This window comes from Arvicanthis niloticus, chromosome 8 (assembly GCF_011762505.2).
Source record: "Arvicanthis niloticus isolate mArvNil1 chromosome 8, mArvNil1.pat.X, whole genome shotgun sequence".
NCBI lineage: Eukaryota > Metazoa > Chordata > Mammalia > Rodentia > Muridae > Arvicanthis > Arvicanthis niloticus.
In genome coordinates, this window is record NC_047665.1 from 63,615,837 (window position 1) to 63,632,795 (window position 16,959).

General features: G+C 41.5%; 1 pseudogene; it reads right to left on the reverse strand.

Annotated features, from left to right (window-relative positions):
• Positions 1 to 15,979: 15,979 nt before the first annotated feature.
• Positions 15,980 to 16,536, reverse strand: LOC117714275 (ferritin heavy chain pseudogene; annotated as a pseudogene).
• Between the last annotated feature and the right edge of the window lie 423 nt (positions 16,537 to 16,959).

Genomic DNA, 16,959 nt, shown 5'->3' on the forward strand with positions numbered 1-16,959 from the left:
GCCAGTGTGGATGGAGGTTTGCTGATACACGCATTCTCGCCCTGGGTACACAGGTGAAGTTAAGATAGAATTACATCATTTCCCCTTCTCTTTGCTCCCTTCAGCGCTACCTATGCACATCCCTTTCTCCCTCTGTGAATCCTGGTCTCTTTTTCTTTAGTTGATGCACGCACACACGCACGCACGCACGCGTCACCCCCACACGGAGTGGAGGGAGGTTATTCTTGCTTTTTTCTTTCTTTTATAGATATTTAAGGAGCTTCCTTGTGGCTTTTGAGTTTTACTTAGTCTTTTCCAGGTGCATAATCCTGATTTTTGTATTATCCCAGGTTGTCCCCGGTGTGGCTTAAACTACTTTAACTGACCTGCAATAGTTAAGTATTATTTGTCAACTGGCTAAGTTTCTCGATAGAATTCCCCTTGTATGGTCTCCTAAGATGGGATATTTAGAAGATGCTTGACCTTGGGTCTTGATAAATAATCCTTGAGATAAGATATATTTCTCTGAAATGGAAAAATGCTGTTTAGGCCATCTGCTGGAATTGGCTGGTGGTTTCAGTAGCTGCTCACATTCTTGCTGATTTCCCCTGAGTGTGTGCCTTTGTTTTTGTGGATCTGCCCATGTAAGCCATCTTTATTTTAACTGGAAAGTATATTATAAGCAAAATTACTTGTTAATGTCAGAGTAGCTTCTAACATCAGTTGGCAAGGAACTAGTTGCTGGTCCTCTTGCTTTTTGGCACCTAGAAAGAACACGGGGTCTGCCATGGGTTCTGGGCCTCATTTCTGAAAAATGGCTGAACACTTAGTTAGCATTTCCAGCTTCGCATGAGAACTCGGCGTGTTCTTCAGAGCTTTATTTACAGTTCAGGAAATTCCTGTTATTTCTGAAATAAAACACCCGGGATTTCTAGGTAGTCTAAGGATTTACTGACAATTCGCCCAGCTTTTGGAATAAGGGCTAGATTAGGGACGTGTTCTTAGTGTACATCTTGTTCATCTGAATGCCCATCACATTGTGCATGCCTATGGTGTACAGATTATTAAGTTTGATTATCTTATCAGGGAAATGTAGACCCATCCTTTATCCATTCTATTGGGGCAGCTGTGAGACTGGAGGAAGGAACCAGTGAATAACAACACCTCCCCTTTGTCTGGGTGAGCTCCCTGCAGTGTGTTGCCTTCTGCTCTGGGTCAGCCTGTGTGATCTGCCTTCTACATGATGGCATCTTTTTCCACTTTCCTCACTATTATGGTTCCACTGGGGTCATCCAGTTCTTGAGAGAATGAGGTAGACTGTTCTGCAGACAAAAATTTTTCTGGGAACTTGTACCAACACCGGGGCTTCCATAGATGGAAGGTTGTTTGCAATCTGGACCAGTACTGCCCTCAAATGTAGCCTAGCTAGGAATAACATGATTAGTTTGATCTCCATTGCTCCGGTTCTCATCCCCTGCCCCCACCCCTGAACTCATCTCAGGAACAAATATTTGGCCAACAACTACTTTTAAAACTAGGTATAATTTCAGAGATAGCAAAATAAATTTTTGATTCTATTTTAAAAGGACATCAGACTCAAGAGACATTACCATCTTCTACTCAGGTAAATATAAAAGGCATAATACAGTAAAAACGTTAGATTCAAAAAGAAAGTTCTCTTTGGAAGATGACAATGGAAGATAAAAGAGGAAGATGAGACTTCCAAAGAACCAACTGTAGTGTAGTTTGGGAATTAGAACTCCCAAATAGGACTAAGACTTCATTAAAGTTAAATTTAGTGTGCCTCACTAACTATATCAAAAGCAGCTATTTGGGAGAAAAAAGGCAACTCAAGAGTAATATGCCTGTAGCACAATGACTGGCAAGTAGCTCAATTATTAAATACTTAAACAACTATAATTTATAAAATAAACACAATGCCTATTTGCCAATAGAAAAAAAAAAGGTCTCAAGTGGTTAGCTCAAAAGAGGAGTAGATTTAAATGGCCAGTAAAAATACCGTGTTTATTCATCAGGAAAGATAAAAATGAGGTAGAATTGCATAGATGGCAGAAAGGCCAAGATTAAATGGGGCTGAGGAAGTAGCTCAGTTGTTTGGGGACTTGCCTAACATGCCTAGAGAAATGGGTTTGATACCCAGAACTGCATACATGGTGCATACATCCTGGACATGTGTATGCATACTGTAGCCTCAGGGATTAGGAGGTGGAGCCAGGAGGATCAGAAGTTCATGCTGAGGCTACATAGAGAGTTCCAAGTTCACCTGGGATATGTGAAACCCTGTTTAAACGAACAAACAAAACTTTAAATAAGAAGGAAAAAACCCTGTCATGTACCATTTACACACACACACACACACACACACACACACACACACGCACATGAGTGCACACACAACTCACATAATAAACAAATATATAAGGATAAAAGCAAGAAGGAGGGACAACAAGAACAAGAAAAGACAAATGAGATCAAATAAGAGATCAAATGAGATCGGCTTGTGTGAACAAGCATAGCCACTGTGTCTCAGGTGCTGCTGGGGGAGATGGTGGTGGTCCCTTTGGGGTAGGCCACCACTGGTCACTGCAGCTCACTCAGCAAGAGCTTTCCTGTCACCAGCTGACCTCACCCTGGTTTTCTTGGGACAGTTATGGTTTATATATTCCTTTTAGGAATGCTGTTTTATTTGGCATTTGTCTTGAATGTTCTCATTTTTTTAAAAAAAAAATAAAATTTTGTCACTTCTAGTCGCACTGAAGTAATCCATACCATGTTTATAAAACTTCAACTCTCTTCTTCTAGCTTCTGTTTGCATCATAGCTACACAGTTTCAATAGATTTGACACCTTAATCCACTATAAACTGTTCAGTTCAATATGAGAAGATACACTTTGAGTTTCTTCTGAAAAATTTCCCTTCATTATGCAGCAAGAAGAATGCTATCACTTTATTTAAATTTAGGACACAAAAGTCAGGACAGCTGCTGCTTCAAGTGTGGAATTGTAGTGGAATGTATTCTGGACACCACTGCCCCCAGGAGCCATCCAGTCTAATTGTCTGTTTGTCTATTAATTGCAGGGGCTTATGAAACCAGTTGGTATGGTCAATAAGAAAGCTGAGAAACTGGAGATTAGTATACTGAAATATGAGCAGATGATAAGGGATGCTGTTCTGCTGAAGGGTAAATCAAGGGACTGGGAGGTAACTCAAGTAGTAAAGTGTTTGCTGGGCAAGCCTGGGGTCTTGAGTTCAGATGTTAAAGCCAGGCCTAGGGGAAGGCAGAGACAGGTGATCCCTGGAGCTTGCGCTTCAGCCAGTCTAGCAGAATTAGTGAGCTCAAGGTTCCGTGAGAGACGGTAACAAAAATAAGTTGGAGAGCCACTGAGGAAGACACATGACTTTGACCTTTGACCTTCAGACCCATGCGTACACCTTCACATTCACACTCCCCCCCATTCCTCCCCAATGCAAAGCGTGAACAAAGCATATAGTTTAAATGCTCTTGGAATTTCTCTTTAATGTACCGAATGGTATCTATCTACGAATGTTCATTTATGGAATAGCTTGTTGTTGATATTTTTTCCTTTCAAAATAAATAGTTTGGGAAGCATAAGCTAGTAAAAATGGAAGTGTATATTTACAGAAAATTAAGTGCTGTGCTTTTTTTTTTTTTTTTTTAAGGGAGATGATGGTAAATGTATTAGCTTCATAAACTATCTCTTGGAATTAAGTATCTGTCATAAGGCACAGTTGAAACCTGGAGACACAAAGGGACAGAGGAAGAATCCAAAAGTCATCGTGACTATTTCAGGAAGTCTCTGGGTAGCCAAGAGAAGCCAACCCATCATTCCATGAAGCATGCCCTTCCATTGTGACCAAATGGACAGAGTGGATCAATTTTAATTTCAAATGCTCTCACACAGACAAATGAAGCAGTGGCAGCTGGAGGGTGGGTGCCCTTGGCACAATAGGAACTTGGCAGACAGACAAAAGGTACCTGCTGTACTGCCATTCTGCTGTGTGTTAAATGGAAAGTAGTTCAGGTAGTGGCTGAATTGTCACAAATTTAGGGAATCAAAGTAAAACCTTTAAAATGCATTTTACCTAAAGGAAGATGTAGGGTAGGGTAGTAAATGTTCCTATAAAGCCACTTAAAACACCAACGCTGAAGACCATGCCACGCAGTATCTCCTCAGTGTCAGCAGTGGGCTGGTTCCAGAACTTTCTCTGGATATCAGGATTGGTAGATGATAAGGTTGGTTGAATAAAATGGCTTGTAACCCATGCGGTTGTTTCTATGCAGTTGAAGACTATTTATATTGTATTATATTTATAATGTGTAAATGCCATGTAAGCAATCATAAACTGTAACATTTAGGGAATAATGACAAGAATCAAAATCTATACATGGTCAAAGTTCTTTCAAACATTTCCTATTCACAATTGGTTGAGTCTGACATGGCTAGATAACCCATGAATACTAACGGCATTTTAAATACCAACTGTATTTTTAGTGTGCATACAATGTGTGTGTGTGTGTGTGTGTGTGTGTGTGTGTGTGATGTGTGATTGTATGAAGGAGTATGCCACAGCACCATGTGGAGGCCAGCGATCAAGCTCCAGAGCTTGTCCTCACCATCACTGTGTTTGAGGCAGGGTTTCTTTCTGTTTACTGAGGTGTACACCAGACTAGCTGGCCTGGAAGCATCCAGGGATTGGCCTGTCTTCACATCCTGTCTTACTGATTAGTGTCAGAGCTTACAGATCTATGGCACTGTGTCCTGCTGTGTTTTGGGGGATCTGAACTTCAACCCTAACACTTACGGAGGAAAGAGCTCTACCCACTGAGCACTGCTGCAGCCCCCAACCGTACTTTTTGGTTAATTAATTGATTTTATTTATTTTTCTTTTCCCAACTACATTTTAATTAGTAATAATACACATACAAGCTCTGGTGGAATATTGCACTGGATTAAATGCAGTATCAAGAAAATGAAGGACAATCTATATGGTGGCAGGAGATATTTGCAAGTTGTTTAAAGGATACTCCATATATAAAGAACAACTCAATAATGAAAACATTCGCAAAGTACTGTGCTGATGCTTTCTCACAAAATATATTCAAATAGCTGTTGAATACATGGAAGATTCCCAACATCATTAGTCATTCAGGGAATATGAATAAAAGCCATGATAAAATACCACTTAATAACACTATGGGGGCTCTTATTAAGGGGGTTACAAAAGAAGAAAAAGAGGAGGAGGAAGAGGAAAAGAAGCAGGAGGAAGAGGAGGAGGAGGAGGAGGAGGAAGAGGAGGGAGTATTAGCAAAGATGTGGAGAAACTGGAGCCCTTGTATAATCCATGGGGAAGTGCAAAATGGTGTGACTACATTTGAAGATGGTGGTTTCTCATAATCTGGCTATTCTCTTCCATATTTATATCCAAAAGAATAAGGAAATTCTTCTGTTTAGGTGTTTACAGCAGGACTACTAACAATCATTAAGACTTAGAAAAAACAAATGCCCAACAGCTGAATGGACAAGTAAAATATGATGTACACACACAATAAAGTATTATTTAGTCTTGAATGAAGTGTGGGTATATTTGAGTAAATTGCTAAAACACAATGCTAAGTGAAAAAGCCAGATACAAAAGGATAATTATCTAATGACTACTTATAGAAAACACCTATAGAGGGCAAGGTTGTAGAGACAGAAGATAGAGGTTCCCAGGCACCTGGGTAGAGTGGGAAATGAAGGGTGTTTTTAATTTTTAATTAATTAATTATGTGTTTTACATCCCAATCTGAGATTCTTCTCCATTCTCTCTTCCCATTTCCTCCCTTTCTTCTCAGAGGAGGGAAGACCTCCCATGGATATCAGCCCATTTTGGCATATCAAGCTGTAGTAAGACTAGGTGCATCTTCTTTATCGAGGCTAGACAAGGCTGTCCAGTTAGGAGAAAGGAATACAAAGACAGGCAAAAGAGTCAGAGACAACCCCTGCTCCTGCTGTTAGAGGTCCCACATGAAGACCAAGCTGTCCAGCTGTTACATATGTGTAGGGGGACTAGGTCCATCCCGTGAATGCTTTCCGGCTGGTAGTTCAGACAGAGAGTAGCTTTTAAATGAGTGCAGTTTCTATTTGAGACCATTGAAAGTTCTGGAGATAGATCGTTGGAGGTGATGGCTAGGAGACAGATACTGGTGATGGCTAGGAGACTGATACTGGTTGCAGAGACAGCTCTGCAACATGTTAGTATCTTTCAGACCACTGATCTGTATGGTGAAAGTGGAAAATTTTATACTTAATACATTTTACTACTCAAAAATGTGCTATTTTACTGACAGATATTAAGTGGAAGCTATACCTAACAAAAATCTTACACGTGCGCAGATGTGCACACACACACACACACACACACACACACACACACACACACACTCACAATGCCTTTTGATTCCCTGTCCACCATCAATCATGTTTTAGACATGTTTGAGCAATTGTTCTGCAGTGGTATTAAGAAATTTGGGGGCCTGGAACTAACGAGAGTTTTCTCAAAAGGTGAAATACAAATGGCTGAGAAGCATTTTAAAAGTCTTCAACATTTTTAGTCAGCAGGGAAATGCAAATTAAAATGAACTTGAGAATTCATCTTACCTCAGTCAAAAATGACTAAAATTAAATAAAAAGTCAACCAATGTTGGCATGGATACTAGGAAAGGGGGACACTTACTCACTGCCATGTAAGCTGGTGAAGCCAACGTGGAATTAGTGCAGAGGTTCTTCAAAAACTAAAGATAAATATGTAGTATAGTTCAGATATACCACTCCTAGGCATATACTCAAAGGACTCTATATCCTACCACCAAGATATTTGCTCATCCATGTTCACTATTGCTCAATTCCAATAACCTAGACACCCAGAAAGTGATAACTGGATCACGAGAATGTGGTATATTTATATGATGAACTACTTGTTATTCAGCAGTTGAATGAAGTTATGAGATTCACAGGTAAATGGATGGATCTGGAAACAACCATATTAAGTGAGGTAGGAGGCTTAGTTAGGGTTACCGTTGCTGTGATGAAACACCACGACCAAAAGCAATGTGTAGAGGAAATGATTTATTTGATCTTATAGTTCTACATCATTGATCATCATTGAGGAAAGTCAGGACAGGAACTTGTTGGGCTGTAGTGTGTGCGGGCTTGGGTCCTGTTGGGTTGAATTGTGGGTCCCATGTCTGTCTTCCCCAAGGGGCTAGGGTAGAGGCTCAGAGAGGCAGAGGTGCAGGAATTTGACCGTGTTCACTCCACACTGGCGCTGGGTGGATGTTGGGCTGTGAGAAGCTGTGGGACTCCGCTCTGTGGGTGAGGGAACACAGTCTGTGGTCACATGGGGCCCTGGAGCTCTTGAGTTGGGGATTCCCAGGCCAGGAGGCAGCTGGGAACAGACTGGTTCTCTGGCCCTTGGGCTTTCAGGAGCCGCTGAGAGGCCATGGAAGGACCAAGACGGGATGTATGGGCTGGATCGACCTGCATCCGAAGAGGGGAAGGGGGAGAAGCTCTGGCTGCACCCTGTGGGAATGAGACTCTTGGTCATGGCAACTCGCTTGGCTGGGCCTTGGCTGGTTTGAGTGGCTGGAATGTAGAGAGGTCGTTGGGTAGGAGATTAGACTGTGGTTCAGTAGTTGAAGACCTTCTTCACAGTTATCCACAGTGGGTCCCAAAGAAGAGAGAGAGTCCATAGTCTTAAGCTACAGTCTTAAGATATTTATTGTCATGGCCAAAAATGGATGAAACTATACCCTGGTATTCTCAGGGCGGCCTGAGGTTAAATACCTTTTGCAAGGAGGAGTGTCTGTGAAGGAATACTCAATTGGCTATGCTCTCTGGCCTTTAGGTATCTCATTAATATGGAGATCTCTCTTGAGGCTCTGAGGTTTGTAGTCATGCCCTCTACCTGTGGAGGGGCTAGTAGGGGTGTTGTCCTATGTGACCAATGGCCACAGACCTCTCTGGGGGGGAGGGGGCTATAGCTATGTGAAAGGAGCCAGGGCCCCAGGAACATGGCCAAACTCCTACAGTCCATGAGGGTCTCCGAGGTTCAAAGCCTATTCTTGACCAGGTACCCAGCTGTAGGCGCTGCCCCGACTCAGCTGGTCAAGATGGCGCTGGCTTCCGGTATGATCTACTGGTAAACAAGTGCACTGAGCATGCGGTCATCCTTGGGCCAACTCAGTTTGGCACCAACCCCTCCCGAGTGGGATATGCTAATGAAACACTGCAATCCTGACCAATCGTGTTCCTCCACGTGCACCCTCCCACCGGGGGCTGAGCATATAAGCAGCTTGCTCCAGGTGTTCAAGGTACTTGGGTAAATGATGAATGAAGCGCTTCAATAAAGGTGTTGGGAAGGATCCAGTTGCTCCTGTCTTTCCTTGCTGGTCGAGGGAGGGCGCGACACCCAGCTGTCTCTCACAGCCCCACAGGAACTCAAGCAGGGCAGAAACCTGGAGGCAAGAGATGATGCAGAGGTCATGGAGGAGTGATGCATTCTGGCTTGCTCAGCCTGCTTTGCTATAGAACCAAGAACCACCAGCCAAGGTGGGCCCCACCCACAATGAACTGGGCCTTCCTCCCTCACCTATCACTAATTAGGAAAATGCCCCAATGGCTTGCCTGCAGCTTGATTTTTTGAAACATTTTAAAAATTGAGGTTCTCCTCTCTCAGATGACTATACCTTAACTTATGTTAAGTTAACATAAAACTGGCCAGTATATGAGATAACCCAGGTCCAGAAAGACAAACACCATGTTTTCAGTCACTTGAAGAGGCAAGCTTTGGGTCGTCAGATACATATGTTTGGCTTGGAACACCCATAGAGACCAGACAGTTAGTGAAGAGCCATCTGGTGCTTTTGAGGGTGGGGAAGTGGAATGCAGTGGAAATGAACCTTCTAAATTTTGGTTGACTTTTGTTCAGAATCAACTGGAAATGATTAAACAAGACGTTCACAAGTTGATTAGCTTTAGAAATTTGGCAAACTGAAATTACTGAAGATTATGCTTATAATCAGAGAGGCATTGAGTTTTACTCTTTTTCAACATAATGTTTCTATTAATCAACATGACTTCCAGTGGCAACATGGACTTTAGTCCCTCGAGGAGGCTAAATCCTGAGAAGGCTAAATTCTGAAAATTAAGTACTCTTCCTCTTAGACTTCCTGCTGTTGCTTAGAGTCAGGTGTCTGGGGTCAGGACCCGAATGAGCTCGGAACTGCTGTACACCACCCTGCTATTGGCAACCGCTGCCTTGCTGGTATCCCGGGCATTACCATTATGTTTGCAGTCCAAGTTTGGCACTAGTCCTGCAGGTAGCAGCAGGGATAGGCAGCTTGGTGATGGCCCAAGCCTCCTGTTTGTCTGAGGACTAGCTCTGCTTACTCAGCAGTGATATGCTCCTTTGTCTGTGGCAACCCCGCTCCCATCCCTGTTGCTGCTGCAGCTCTACTTCCCGATCTAAACATTTTATTAACTGCACTTTCCTGTCTCCCACCATTCTTCCCATTGCCCACCCTCCCACCTGACTTCCCTTCTCCCCTAGATCCATTCCTCTTCTGTTTCTCTTCACAAATGGGCAGGCCTCACAGGAATAGCCACCAAACATAGCATAACATCAGATTAGGAACAAACCTTCATATTAAGGCTCAGCGAGGCAACCCAGTCAGATGAAAAGGGTCTCAAGAGCAGGTGGAAGAAGTCAGAGGAACCCATAGTCCCACTGTTAGGGATCCCACAGAAATATCAAAACATATATTCAGAGATCATAGCACAAACACATTCAGGCTTCATGATTGTTGCTTCAGTCTCTGTGAGCCCCTGTGAGTTCTGCTTAGTTGAAGACTGTGGGCTGTGTTCTCCTGACATCATCTTCCCCTTTGGCTTCTGCATTCCTTCCTTCCCTCTTCCACAGGCTTCCCCAAGCTTCAAGGGGAGGGAATGGGTGGAGATCTTTAATGTGGGCTCTCTCTCTGCCTAATGTTTGGCTGGGGGTCTCTGCATCTGTTCTCATCAGATGCTGGCGGTATCCTCTTTGATGATGGTTGGGCTAGGCACTGATCTGTGAGTATAAAAGGATATTGTTAGAAATCATTTTACTGAATTTTTTTCCATCATAGGTCTCTGGGCTATCCTGCCTCCGATTTCTGGTCTTCCAGACAGGGTTGGGCATGGGCTCCCTCTTGTGGTGTGGGCCTCAAGTTAAACCAGTCATTGGTTGGCCACTCCCACAAGTTCTGAGTCTCCATTGACTCAGTACATCTGGCAGATTGAATAGGCTATAGGTTAAAGATGTCATGGCTGGGTTGGTGTCACAGTCCCAACTCTGGAAGCCTTGCTTGGTTACAGAGGATGGCTGGTTCAGGCTCTGAGTCCTCCATTACTAGGAGTCTTTGCTAGGGTCATTCTTGTAGAATCCTGAGAGTCTCTACAGGACTAGGTTTCCACATCACCCTCTTGCCACAAATGCCCTCCAATGTCTTCTCTCCCTTCATCCCTCCCCACCCACTCCTCCTGCTGCCATTCATACCTGTCCCCAGACCACTATTTCCTCTTCCCAGGGAGACCCATGCATCCCCTCTTAGAGCCCTCTTGTCACTAAGCCTCTCTGGGTCTGTGGATTGTAGCATGAGTATCCTTTATTTAACAGCTAATGTCCACTTATAAGTGAGTACATACCATGTTTGTCTTTCTGAGTCTAGGTTGTTTCACTCATTTTTCCTAGTTCCATCCATTTGCCTGCAAATTTCATGATGGCATTTTTTAAAACAGCAGAGTGATGCCTCCATTATGTAAATATATACCACATGTTCTTTATCCGTTCTTCTGTTGAGGGACATCTAGGTTGTTTGCAGTTTCTGGATATTATGATAGTAGAGCGAGTGTCTTTGTGGTAGGATGGAGCATCCTTTGCATGCTCAGGAGTGGTATGGCTTCGTCTTCAGGTAGATCAATTTCAAATTTTCTGAGAAACCACCATATTGATTTCCAAACTGGCTGTACGAGTTTGCACTTCCACCAGCAAGGAAGGAGTATTCTCCTTGCTCCACATTCTTGCCAGTGTGAGCTGTCGGCTGTGTTACTGATCTTACCCATTCAGGCAGGTATAAGGTGAAATCTCAAAGCAGTTTGGATTTGCATTTCCCTGATGGCTAAGGATGTTGAACATTTCTTTAAGTGTTTCTCAATCATTTTGGTTTCCTCTATTGAGAATTCTGTTTAGATCTGAAGCCCCTTTTAAAACAGGATTATTTGGTTCACTGCTGTCTAGTTTCTTGAATTCTTTATATATTCTGGACGTTAGCCCTCTGTTGGATGTGGAGTTGGTGAAAATCCTTTCCAATTCTGCAGGCTGCCATTTTGTCCTATTGATGTCCTTTGTCTTACAGAAGCTTTTCAGTTTCATGAGGTCACATTGATTGTTGTTCTTAGTGCCTTTGGTATTCTGTTTAGGAAGCTGTCTACTGTGCCAAGACTATTGCCCACTTTTTCTTCTATTAGGTTTAGTGCTTTATGTTAAGGTTTCTTGGAATTGAGGTTTGTGCTTCAGGGTAATAGAGATGGACCTGTTTGTATTCTTCCACACGCAGACATCAGAATCATTTGTTTAAATGCTTCCTTTTTTCATTGTGTATTTCTGGCTTCTTATCAAAAAATCAGGGATCTATAAGTGTGCCAATTTACGTCTGGGTCTTTGATTTGATTCTGTTGGCCAACGTGTCTATTTTTATGTCAGTACCATGTGGGTTTTGTTACTATAGCTCTCCAGTACAGTTTGAAGTCAGGGATGATGATACCTTTGGAAGTTCTATTATTGTTCAGGACTGCTTTAGTTAACCTGTTTTTTTTTTTTTTTTTTCATATGAAGTTGAATATTGTCCTTTCAAGGTCTGTGAGGAATTGTGTTTGGATTTTGATGTTGATTGTGTTGAATCTTCAGATTGCTTTTGGTAGTATGGCCTTTTTACTATATTAATCTACTGATCCATGAGCATGGGAGATCTTTCCATCCTTTGATGTCTTTTTTTTTATTTCTTTCTTCAAAAACTTACGAGTTTTTTTTTTTTTTATCATACAAGTCTTTCATTTTGTTGGTTAGGGTTACCCCAAGATATTTTATAACATTTGTGGGTATTGTGAAGGGTGTTGTTTCCCTGATTTCTTCTCAGTTTGTTTGTCATTTGTATAGAGGAGGGATACTGATTTTTATTAAAGTTAATCTTGTATCAGCTGTAGGAGTTTCCTCCTAAATATTATCTTATATCATACATACCTTATCATATCTTATACATATATTATGTATATCATCTGTGAATAGCAACACTTTAACTTCTTCCTTTCCAATTTGTATTCCTCTTGATCTCCTTCACCATCTTATTGCTGTAGCTAGAACATCAATTACTATTTTGAATAGTAAATATTTTGAAAGTGAACAGCCTTGTCTTGTTCCTGATTTATTTTGAGTTTCTCTCCATTTAATTTGATGTTGGCCTTAGGCTTACTATACATTTCCTTTATTTTGTTGAGGTACGTGTGTTCCTTGTATTTATGATCAATCCAAGACTCTTAATATGACGGGGTGTTTGATTTTTGTCAAAGACCTTTTCAGCATCCAATGAGATGATCATGTATTTTTTTTCTTTCAGTTTGTTTATATGGTGGATTACATTGACAGATTTTCATGTGTCAAACCATCCCTGCATCTCTGGGATGAACTTACGTGGTCATGGTGGATGATGTTTTGATGTTCTTGATTCAGTTTGTGAGTATTTTATTGAGTATTTTTTGTATAGATATTCCTGAGGAAAATTGGTCTGTAATTCTTTTTCCTTGCTGAATCTTTGTGTAGCTTGAATATTGGGGTGACTGTAGACTCATAAAATATATTTTGCTTCTATTTCTAATTTGTGGAATAATTTGAGGAGTATTGGTGTTAGATCTTTGCAAGTCTGGTAGAACTCTGTGCTAAAACCATTTGGTGCAGGGTGTCTGTCTGTCTGTCTGTCTGTCTGTCTGTCTGTCTATTTATTTGATTTCAAGACTTTTAGTGACTGCTTTCACTTCCTTAGGGGTTACAGGTCTATTTGAATAGTTTGTCTGATCTTGATTTAATGTTGGTAAGTGCTACCTACTGAGAAAATTATCCATATCTTTTAGATTTTCCCAATTTTGCAGAGTACAGGTTTTCAAAGTAAGATCTAATGATTATTTAGAGTTCCTGAGTGTCTGTTGTTTTTATTTATGATTTGATTAATTTGGATATTTTCTCTCTCCATTTTAGTTAGTTTGCATAAGGGTGTGTCCACTTTGTTAATTTTCCCAAAAACCCAACTCATTGTTTCATTGATTCTTTATGTTCTCTTTGTTTCTATTTTTATTGATTTTAGCTCTGAATTTGATTATTTCCTGTCCTCTACTCCTCTCTGGTGTTGTCATGGTTTGAATATGCTTGGCCCAGGGAGTAGCACTATTTGGATGTATGGCCTGTTGGAGTAGGTGTGGCCTTGTTGGAGTAGATGTTCCAGTATAGGCATGGGCTTTAAGACTCTCTCATCCTAGCTGCCTGGAAGCCAGTCTTCTTCTGTCTGCCTTTGGATGAAGATGTAGAACTCTCAACTCCTCCAGGGCCACATCTGCCTTGATACTGCCATGTTCCCACCTTAATGATAATGGACCGAACCTCTGAACATGTAAGCCAGTCCCAATTAAATGTTGTCTTTTATAAGAGTTGCCTTGGTAATGGTGTCTCTTCCAAGCAGCATAACCCAAACTAAGACATGTATTCTTACTTCTTTTGGTTCTACAGCTCTCAGGGGTGCTGTTAAGATGCTAGTATGAGCTCTCTCCAGTTTGTTGATGTAGACATCTAGTGCTATGAACTTTCCATTTATACTGCTTTCCTTGTGTCTCATAAATTTGAGTGTGTTGTACATTCATTTTCTTTAATTTCTAGGAAGTCTTTAATTTATTTCTTTATTTCTGTCTTGACCCATTCATTCAGTAGAGTTGTTCAGTTTCTATGAGTTTGTAGGCTTTCTGTTTCAATTGTTGACATCCAGCTTTAATCCATGATGGTGTGGTAAGACAGGGGTCTATTTACATTTTCTTATATCTGTTGAAACCTGCTTTGTGACCAAGAATGTGGTCATTTTTGGAGACCGTTCCATGAGAAGAAGGTATACTCTTCTGTGTTTGAGTGAAATGTTCCATCAGTATCTGCTAGGTCCATTTTGTTTATAACATCCGTTAGTTCCAGTATTTATCTGTTTATTTTGTCTAGATGACCTGTCTGTTAGTAAGAGCACGGTATTGAACTCTCCCATTATCAATGTGTAAGGGGCAATGTGTGATTTAAGCCTTAGTGATGTTTCTTTTATGAATGTGAATGTCCTTGCAGTTGAGGCATAGATATTGAAATAACATCTTGGTGGGTTTTTCCTTTGATGGGTATGAAGTATCTTTCCACTTCACCATTGACTTTGGCTTGAAGTCTATTTTGTTAGATATTAGATTGGCTACAAAAGCTTGTTTCTTAGGTCCATATGCTTGAAAAATCTTTTTCAATCCCTTTACTCTGAGGCAATGTTTATCTTTAATGCTGAGATGTGTTCTTTTATGCAACAGAGTGATGAATCCAGTTTTTACATTGATTCTGTTAGTCTGTGTGTTTCTATTAGGGAATTTGTCCACTGATATTGAGAGATATCAATTACCAATAATTGTTAATTCCTGTTTTATTGTTGTTGTTGTTGATGATGATGATGGTGGTGGTGGTGGTGGTGGTGATAGTAGTGTGTGTGTGTTTATTTCCTGTGTTGTCATGGGTGTATTTAACATCCTTGTGTTAAAGTTTTCCTTCTAGTAACTTCTTTAGGGCTGTATTTGTGGATAGATATTGTTTAAATTTGATTTTATCATGAAATATCTTGTTTTCTCCTTCTATAGTGATTGAACAAAGTCTGGGTGGTCTCTTAGAGTCTGCAAGACATCTGTCTGTGTAGGATTTGATTTTTTTAAACCTACTTTTAATAAGGGTTCAGGGGAGAAAGGATAGTAAGTAGGACAAGGGTATGTAGACCTGTTTAGGGGTAGTTCTTTGGGGGTGATTTCCATTTGTCAGGATACCAGCAGTCCAGTTCAGTAGTGTCAGGATAGCAAACACAAATCAGTAGTGATGGCATGATCCAGCAGAAACTGCCAGGCCTTCACTGAATTGGCATGAATCAGTGGGAGCAAGCAGGGCCAACCAGGACACCAGGAGAAGTTTTCTGCAGTGCTTCTCTCAAGGGAGTGAAGATCAGGGAAGATGAAGATGCGAGACCAACGAAGTGCTGCAAAGCTGGCTATGCAAGCACACTCATCTCTGTTCGTTGAGTTCTACATATTCTCTCTCCAAGTATCACACATCCTTCCATGGGTCTTGCCTCAGCAAAACACCACATGAGTCTGTCTTAGCAAAAGCATCACGTGAGTCTGTACTACTTGACATATCCTGAAATGTCCACTTCGTGTCCAAGCTCTTCTGGTTTTTACAGTCTCCACTGAGAAGTTACATGTAATTTTAATAGATCTCCCTTTATATGTTACTTGGCCTTTTCCCCTTGAAGCTTTTAGTATTTTTTTCTTTGTTCTGTATACTTAGTGTTTTGGTTATTATGTAGTGAGGGGCTTTTTTTTTTTTTCTAGTCCAGTTTATTTGGTGTTCTGTAAGCTTCTTGTACCTTTATAGGTATCTTCTTTTGTGTGTGTGTGTGTGTGTGTGTGTGTGTGTGTACCAAAATTCTTTATTTGAAGAAATGGTACAAATTAAAGAACTTAAGCAGATGTTTTGGTGCAACTTATAGAAAAGATAAAGGCATCCTGACATGTATGCACTGCCTCAGTGACTAGTAAAGGCTTGTGGCCTTGGGGAAGTCAGCTTAGCTCTCACCATTGTGTCCCGGGGTGTGCTTGTCAAAGAGATATTCTGCCATGCCAGACCAGGGGCTCTCATCCTGTGTAAAGTTGGTCACGTGGTCACCCTGCACTTTGATGTATTTCATCTGCTCACCCTGGTAATGCGTTTCAATGAAGTCACATAAGAGGGCCTTGTTCTTGTTAGTGGTCAGTTTGTGCAGTTCCAGTTGTGCCTGACTCACACTCTTTCCAAGTGCAGTGCACACTCCATTGCATTATTCAGCCTGCTCTTCCAGGCATTGCCGTCTGGTTTCTTTATATCCTGCAGGAAGATTCAGCCACCTCGTTGCTTCTGCAGCTTCATCACTTTCTCAGTGTGCTCCCTCTCCTCATGAGACTGGTGGAGAAAGTATTTGGCAAAGTTCTTCAGAGCCACATTATCCCGGTTAAAATAACAAGACGTAGACAGATATACATAAGAGGCATACAACTCCAGGTTGATCTGGCAGTTGATGGCAGCCTCCAGGTTCTAGTGGTAGTTGTAGCGCACTTGTGAGGGAGGCGCTGTGGTCATGATGGTGGCTCAAGGCATGATGGAGTGAGGAAGTTGCAGAGGGCTCTGGCTGAAGCAGCTGGTGGGGCTCGGAGGGGTCGGCATGGGTTCCATCAAACACTGTTGAAGCAGGAAACTGCGACAACCCCGGGCGAGAACATCTTATAGGCATCTTCTTTAGGTTAGAAATTTTTGCTTCTATGATTTTGCTGAAAATAATTTCTGGCCCTTTGAGCTGGGAACCTTATCCTTCTTCTATTTCTATTATTCTTGGGTTTGATCTTTTCATAGCGTCCTAGATTCCCTGGGTATTTTGTGTCAGGAACATTTTAGATTTAACATTTTCTTTGACATATGTATCAATTTCTTCTACTGTACCCACCATGCCTGAGAGTCTCTCTTCTACCACTTGTATTCTGTTGGTGATGTAGTTCCTATTCACTT